The sequence below is a fragment of the Toxorhynchites rutilus genome, chromosome 2 (assembly GCF_029784135.1).
Source record: "Toxorhynchites rutilus septentrionalis strain SRP chromosome 2, ASM2978413v1, whole genome shotgun sequence".
NCBI classification, from domain to species: domain Eukaryota; kingdom Metazoa; phylum Arthropoda; class Insecta; order Diptera; family Culicidae; genus Toxorhynchites; species Toxorhynchites rutilus.
In genome coordinates, this window is record NC_073745.1 from 127,094,617 (window position 1) to 127,103,475 (window position 8,859).

The 8,859-nt window shown below is 39.0% G+C and overlaps 1 protein-coding gene across 23 annotated transcripts in view; it reads right to left on the bottom strand.

Moving 5' to 3' along the window:
* The window catches only part of LOC129764935 (protein muscleblind), a 799,891-nt gene extending 791,593 nt beyond the window's left edge, over positions 1-8,298 (bottom strand). For 3 of the 23 annotated variants that reach the window (XM_055764595.1, XM_055764591.1, XM_055764587.1), the window contains exon 1: positions 7,484-8,258. The gene's annotated coding sequence lies outside the window, so the exon portion shown is untranslated. Of the gene's footprint in view, positions 1-7,483 lie in introns of all 23 variants that reach the window. The other 20 variants (XR_008741299.1, XM_055764606.1, XM_055764594.1 and 17 more) reach the window with 18 other exon arrangements.
* Positions 8,299-8,859: the final 561 nt, after the last annotated feature.

Genomic DNA, 8,859 nt, shown 5'->3' on the forward strand with positions numbered 1-8,859 from the left:
ATACGGAAACCCAACAAGCCGGCTTGCGATCACAACTCGTATAGGCCGATTGCAATGTTATCCTGTATTCGTAAATTGTTAGAGAAAATGATTCTACTTCGTTTGGACAAGTGGGTCGAAACAAACAATTTACTGTCAAATACGCAGTTTGGCTTCCGCCGAGGTAAAGGGACAAATGATTGTCTCGCGCTGCTATCTTCTGAAATCCAAATCGCATTTGCTCGCAAAGAACAAATGGCTTCCGTTTTTCTCGATATCAAAGGGGCATTTGATTCAGTTTCCATGGAAATTCTCTCAGAGAAGCTTCATAATCGTGGACTTTCACCAATTCTTAACAATTTCCTGTACAATTTACTGTCAGAAAAGCACATGATTTTCTCTCATGGCAGCTCGAAATCTTCTCGTTACAGTTTTATGGGCCTACCACAAGGCTCCTGCCTAAGCCCCCTCTTGTACAGTTTTTACGTCAATGATATGGATGATTGTCTAACTAGAGACTGCACGCTGAGACAACTTGCAGACGATGGAGTTATTTCCATCACGGGTACTAATCCCGTCGCTTTGCAAAAGTCGTTGCAAGATACCATGAACAATCTGTTCACGTGGGCCCTCAAGCTGGGTATCGAATTCTCTACGGAGAAAACTGAAATGGTCGTTTTTTCTAGGAAGCACGAACCCGCCCAATTCCAGCTTCACCTATCCGGCAAAACGATCCAACACTCTATGTTTTTCAAATACCTGGGTGTATATTTTGATTCTAAGTGTACCTGGGGGAGACACATTGCGTATTTGAAACAGAAATGCCAGCAAAGAATCAATTTTCTCCAAACAATTACCGGAACATGGTGGGGTGCCCATCCAGGAGACCTCATTCAGTTGTACAAAACAACGATATTATCAGTGTTAGAATATGGCAGTTTTTGCTTCCGATCAGCTGCCAGGATTCATATTCTCAAGCTGGAGAGAATACAATATCGTTGCTTGCGTATAGCCATGGGGTGTTTGCATTCGACACATACGATGAGTCTCGAAGTTTTGGCAGGAGTACCCCCGCTTACTCTTCAGTTCACAGAATTATCCTACAGATTTCTCATCCGTTGCAAGATCATGAATCCATTGGTGATTGATAACTTCGAAAATCTACTCCAACTGACTCCTCAGTCAAGTTTTATGTCTATATACCATGAGTACCTTACCCACGACGTGCACCCTTCACCAGGCATCTCCAACCAAGTTTGCTTCCCATACTTCTGCAATTCCTCTGTCATTTTTGATCTGTCCATGCGACAAAAAATCCATGGAATCCCAGATCACCTACGCTCCGATTCTATTCCGCCGATATTTTCGGCAGAATATGGGAAAGTTGGATCTGATAAAATGATCTTTACTGACGGTTCATTCATAAACGAGTCCACTGGCTTCGGCATCTTCAATGAAAATTCCAGTGCCTCTTTCAAACTCAAAGATCCTTGTTCCGTGTATGTCGCTGAACTGGGTGCGATATATTACGCATTAGGGATCATTGAAACATTGCCCATCGACCACTATTTTATTTTTTCAGACAGTCTCAGCTCAATAGAGGCAATCCGCTCAATGAAGGTTGATAAACGCTCATCTTATTTCCTAACTAGAATAAGACAACTATTGAGTGTTTTGGTCGAAAAATTATTCAAGATTACCTTAGTATGGGTTCCCTCTCATTGCTCGATTCCGGGGAATGAGAAAGCGGACTCGCTAGCTAAGGCGCTTTAGAAGGCACACTTTTTGAAAGGCAAATTGCTTATAATGAATTTTTCCACATTCCTCGTCAGTATACGCTCGTAAGTTGGCAGCGCATGTGGAGTGGTGATGAGTTCGGTCGTTGGTTACACACGATTATCCCTAAGGTCTCGACGAGGGCATGGTTCAAGGGATTGAATGTAGGTCGTGGTTTCATTCGCGTGATATCTCGGCTCATGTCCAATCACTACAACCTAAACGCGCATCTCTATCGCATTGGGCTCGCAGCAAACAATCTTTGTGATTGTGGCGATGGCTACCACGACATCGAGCATGTTGTCTGGTCGTGTATCCGGTTCCATGCTGCTCGCTCTCAGCTCTCTAGAGCACTGAGAGCACAAGGCAGACAATCGGATATCCCCGTCCGGGATATCTTAGGTAGCCGGGATCCTGATCTTCTGCTTCATCTATACCTGTTCCTCAGAAACGCCGATGTCAACGTTTAATGATGTTTCCTTCGTTGTGTCCCCGTTTCATATCCCTCCTATCCGATTGATAAACTTTTACTTAGTCGCGGCAATACATACACACACTCTTTACAGACACACGGGCCAAAGGTTGTGCAGTCCACTGATCATTCAACAAGAGCCAAAGGTTGTACCGCTCATGACAACTCTACACGAGCTGATGATTGCGCCGCCATTCTATCCTGGATTCCTCGAGTCGAGAAAGACGCACCACGCTAGATATGGGGTACAGACTAGGGGGGCGTTGCTGATTAATGGTCAGCTGCATCCCAATAGGAAGTATCCCGTGTCGGGCACACGTACAGAGCATCGAAGACTGCGACATACCAATTATGAGAACACTTGTAATACTAACCTCGAGTCAACCGCGAGTAATCGGCTACATATTACTAACATAGTCTAAGCAAACATTGTCAAAATAATGAACTCCCGGCCCCGTTAGGCTGACGCCATATGAGCCTTAATAAAATATATATTTTGGATAAAAAAAAAAAAGAATAAAGCAATGAAATTCAATAAAAAAAATCTGCCTGATTAATATGGCTAATGTTCGAAAAAAATTGTTGGAAAGTCAATGACCTTTCTAGAAAAAATATGATTTTAAATACGTTACGTAAAACTAGCTCAAAACGAAAAATGTTTCATAGTAAATACTTTTAATTTCCAAAACACCTGACTTAAACATATATTTTTATTAAAATACCGTTTGAAAGTTTGAACGAATTTTAGAACGCGTTTCTCTCGAAACCTTGTTTCTTCAGCTGGTGGTATTGATATCTCAGGATCTACTCGACCGATTTGGCTGAATTTTTTTATCAGCATGTAAAGATGAATTATCTATAGCGTTACATAGCCGCTTTTTGATATCTTTTTTTTTCGATTTTTATGAGCTTCTGAACAGAAATTTTTCAACAAAAATGGCCGCCATTTTGACAATTGAAAAAGGGGTTTCAGATGAACGACATATTAAATTGAAGTCAATGCGCTAGTCTTTTTTAAAAAAAAACATCACACTTGTGGAAAGGTTGGGTTCTAGCCGTATGGATCTAGTCTAGTAGCATTGAATGAAGACTGAAAACATATTAGTTTTGAAACATAATAACTCAAAAACGAAAAAAAGCCTAATCACAATCGAATTTTTAAAAACCCCTATGTAACGCTTTAGATATTGTCCTAAAATTTCAAAGTATTCATTCGAATTCGTTCTGAGACAAGACGTTACTTCAGAACCGATACCACCAGCATTTTTCGACCTTTCAGGCAGGGGTCCCTTAAATCGAATAACTCTCGCACATGCTAGGTTGCACATAATTTCGAATAAAGTCACAATAATGTGAAACATCAATCAAAATATGCACATTATTGATGAATTAATTCGTATATCGCTATAACGATAATCGTTATATGTGTATATGCAGAATTATATAAGTAAATTCTATTCATTTTATATAACATGCCGGGTCAAATCTCATATCAGTGTAACAAGCATCGTATATATCTAATTTGTTTAATTTTTTCAGGCTCATTAGAATTTTAGCAGTAACAGAGCCGAATTTAATTGTGTACGGACGTAGCTATTCTATAATAACACAAAAAGATAAAGAATTAGGGGCCTGGATTTTGAAATCACAATCGATCGCTTAGTAAGCGAACGCGCAAACAATGCACAGTAGGGAAACTCCATACAAATGATGGTTAAGCGAAAAAGTGTCGTTCAATGCTTATAAATACATGGTTTTTACATATATTTGGGATGCTGAGCATCCTTCCTAAAACCGTATTTTTACATAATTTTTTATATAATTTTATGATCTTTGATCACAAGCAACTCCACTAAGCGTCCTCTCTATTGAAAAAAAAGATCACGTAGTTTATGGACGAATCACCTCACCCCCCCTCCAAAAACAAACAAATTATTTTATCAATATAAAGAATTCTCTCCAGACTACAAATTAAAACAATCCTCATCATCATCATCCTCTTCTTTGGGGATCTTCGTAGCCACATTGGTTGCGCGTTCGCTTAGTAAGCGATCGATCGTGAGTTCAAAGCTCAGGGCCCTCATTGACCATCTTTGTGTTTTTACAGAATAACTACGTCCACGCAACAATCATCAGCGATGGAGATCGATCCACGCGTCGAATGAAGATCGATTCATCCATACAACTGCTCTGCTCTGCAGGAAACATCCGGCAGCATTTCTATTAATAACACAACAATAATCATATCTTCGCTGGCCGGTGGTCTAACTGGATAGTGGAAGAACAGAAGAAAAACTCTTACGCTGAAAAATGGACACTGTGTAATGTGCTATCTATAGATATGATAAACATGTGACATGTACACGATTGAAATATTCGGCTCTGTTACAGCTAAAATGCCAATGAGCCTAAATAAACAAATGGGATAAATGAAAATCATCATCTTCTTCTTCTTCTGCTTCTTCATAACTGTCATCAGATTCATCGTCATCTTTTCCTGATTCAACGATTGTTTTCTTCAATAGAAACATTACACAATCTGGAAGTTTTTTTTACAATTACTTCTCTCCTTTTCGAAATAAGTGTTTACTATTAGATACGTGGAGATAAGAAGATGATTGATTTTATTATGATCAGTATTTTCTCAACTATCTTAACGAGTGGAATGTTCTTTGGCATATTTAATTATTGTATTACTCTTCTCTTTCGTTCGTTCGTTCTTTCTATATGTAATATTGTGGTTTGAATAATTCTATAGCCATGAAGTAAAATTATGTGCATATCAGTAGTCATATACAGGGTGGCGCATAAGTCACGCAACGCTCTCAGAAGATAAAAAAAATAATTATCGCCACCCTGTAGTATCAAGAATACAGATGAACGTAACGTTCTGCTGTGTCGATACAGTATCGTTAATTATTTCTGGATATATCTTCTCGGAACATGAAATTTATATAAGAATTTCTATTATTTCGGAACTTGTTTCGGGATTCGCGAAAGGGTGGTATTACCATCATTACTGTTGTCATAATCTCTAGGCTTGGTTTGCCAATAATGAGACCTATTCTAGTTTTGAAGCTTTCCTAAATGTAAAAATTAAATGGATTGGTATTGCTGGGCTGAAATACCGTTTACCTGATTTACTTGTTATACCTGATTTTTTTGGCGGCATGGAATGTGTTTCGAATCCAGATTTTCACCAGCGCTAGAATCCCAGTCAATATAAAATATGAATCATGCACTCAAAGAAACGTGTCAAATTAAAGATGATTACAATTACAATTTTTTTTCTTCATTTCATCCATACATAACACAGGAGGCATCTCGCCTAGGATCATAGAGGGTTTTCATCTTATCTCGTTCCACTTCGGTATCTTTTATCTGATACGCACCATCCAACGACTGTTTACCATCCTTCTGTCATCATCGCTCGTTAAATACTGGTGGAGTGAACAAACAATATCCAACAACCAAACAAAACTGCTCTTTTCAGAGCCACCAAATCATTATCAAAGAGTTTAACGATGTCATTCTTCAAACATATAAAAAATTAGCCTATAGTCTAACGGAATCCTACGTCATCTATGCGGTCGTGTCTCGGACACAACGCTCCTGTGACTTTTTATGTTTTTGACATCTGTCAATAATATTCAATATCAAATATAAGAAATTTCATGCAGCCCTAATTTTATTTTCTTGTGCCAAATAGGGTGGACCCTTGTCTACAAACTACGATCTGTCGATATCTTTGATTTTTGCTGTAGAAGATGCAGAACACCATTGAAACTGTTAATAGTGAACGTTGCCGAGAGCAATTGTTCGAATTGAACCGTGCTTTGCTCCGAAAACGACCGGAATATCAGGAAAAGTAACACAAAATGATTTTTTTTGATGACAATGCCCCGTCACACAGAGCAGGGCCGACCAGTGATACGGTTGAGCTACTCAATTGGGAACCGCATGAGACTTTCTCATCACACTTGTCCACCCGATGGACCATTTGTTTTCATCGATTGAATACGCACTCGCTGAGCAGCGCTTCGATTATTACGAAAATATGCGAACAAGGGTCAGTGACTGATTTGGTTCGGAACTCAAAAAAAAAAAATATTTTTGACGAGGCATTCATGAGTTTCCTGATATATGGGAGAGATGTGCAGCTTCAAATGGTCATTATTTTGAACAAAATTTTCTAAACCATTCGAGAACAATAAATAATTTAAATAAAAAATCCGGTTTTATATTTATACACCTGGTATATTGTAGAAAAATATCCATGATTATGTAATGTAATGATCATAGGTAAAGCCAATTATTGTTCAACACCAGATTGATATAAAACAAACCAAGGAAAATAGAAAAGTGGTGAAATATATTATAACCCATTAGCGAGCAACCATTGGTAAATTTAATATTTGGCATTAAAGAAACCCCAACATTCCAGCGTTTTTTTTTCACTCTTCCATTTTCCACGAAATGATGAAAAATCGCAAAATCGAGAAATCGAGCATTGGCTAAACTTGCATTTTTTTTCTTGTGGGTGATCAAAAAAAAAAAGGGCTATTCTTCCTACTTCACAATATGTGTTCTTTTATCAAAGTAATACTGTAGGAAAGTTTACATATTTTTGTATTTTATTAGATTTAGTTAGTTACTAAGTTGAAACACCTCCCGCACATAGTTGCTTCAACCCGGATTCATTGCTGAATAAAGTTTAGAAACTTAAAGAAAATTGATGATACGTGATGACCAATAAAGTGAGCTGTCGTTTGGTGCAAAAAGATTATCAATCAGTTGCTTTCAAAAAACATGAAATTATAGCGGTCAGTTGAGATTCATGTTATAATAGAAATAGCATGAACCCCACTGAATAGCATTCTAAATGTGTATATTTATTTTTTCTGAACATTCTAGTTCAATTTTCAATACAATTTGAATTGTATAGGTAATCAGTACCGCACGAATCTGACGTGGATGATCATGGATATACGATTAACAGAAGTTCAATGTCATTATGAAATACAAACACATGAAAACGGAAAAAAATCCAGTCCAAAAAAAGCAATTGTATATCTACGACGCGGTGTTATTCTAGACAACGGAAACAGCATTGAAAGAGAAAGTTCAGCCCATCATTCGATGAGATTTGAATTATAAAAAACACAATAGCGGCTTCTTCGAGTTTCCTTCCAGCATGTGGAAATTGCTGACTCAAACACATATACAGCGATCGAACGGTGTGACTACATTAATTACCTTGACGTCGATATTGGTTCGTTTATTCCGGTTCGAAGCTTCGAATTCTTCCGGACGATTGTTTTCCCATGCACTTGTAGACGACGGAACGGTGGCGCAAAAAAAAGGAAATTTAATTTCTACTCATTTGACAATTCCAGGAAGTTCTTATATTCGACGATGGTTTGGCATTTTAATTTTCTCCGTTGTCGCTCCTGTTCGTAGTGTTCGCACACGTAAACAGAATTTCCACTCGAATCCGACTTCGATAGTATTAGTGCAGCACAGATGATTTGCTTTTGTTATGCCTTCGATCGTTGGCTTAGTGTGAGTGCATAATATTTATGGTTTTCCTTTTCACTGAACAATATAACAATCCCGCACACAACGATGCGAAATTGGTAGCGCTTTCGCTGAAACTCACGTTTTACCTACACACGCATGTTTACTTATTGCACAAACCAGGACAAAAACATTATTAAAGTTGTATGAGTACGAACTTCTTTGTACTCTTCGTGCGAGTTTCTTCCTTTTCCACGTTTTACCTTTTCCACACGGCGGGGTAACCAGCAAACGACCGCGATGCACACAGCTTTGGGGGTTCGGGAATCGGAACTTTCGCACTAGATTCGACCGTCAAAATTTCACTGACACTTTCGATGACACCGGTTCCGGCGGGCAAATCGATTTGTCAAAGCGGGCGGGCGATTAGGAAAGTGGTTAACAACGCAAAAAACAAGAACATTGAAAGCGGAGAGCACAAATAGCAGGCAACAGTAGCGCGAGCAGAGCGAAAAGGTGGCGTAATTGGGACCGAAAATTCCTGATTTACAAGGAAACTCTCATCCGCTTTTCCGCTCTCACATGGCTCGCTCTTTTCCGGACGGACGGATCCTTTCCACGGAACCACGGCTGTCCCTTCTCGAAGGGGGTTTTAGTCGTAGCAGCAGGTCGCTCTCACGCTGGACTCTCGCAGATTCTCTTCCCCCCACAACACACGCCACAAGCTGTATCCCTCTGAATCTCGAGACGAACGGTTGATGACACGTTGAAGTCACAATATTGCCAAATGCTCTCACTCACGCTCGTGTCAAAGTTTATCGACACGGAGATGCACAAGGAAGCCCTTGGGTGAACGCAGCGGAAGGACAATAAATTCACGAGAAAAGTCTCCACTGCGCAAGAACAAATATAGCTACAAGAAGGTTACCAAGGGCTGCTGTCAAAATCCGTTGGCAACAAATTCACTTCGAATTGCCTATATGTATAAGGTACAATGCAATGTCAGTTATGTATAGTCAAAGATATCCTTGAACTAATCAGCTGAATCTTCGAAAATATTACGGTGTTTTTTCAAGTCTTTAAAAATTCTCAATTATTTGTTATTATCATGACTA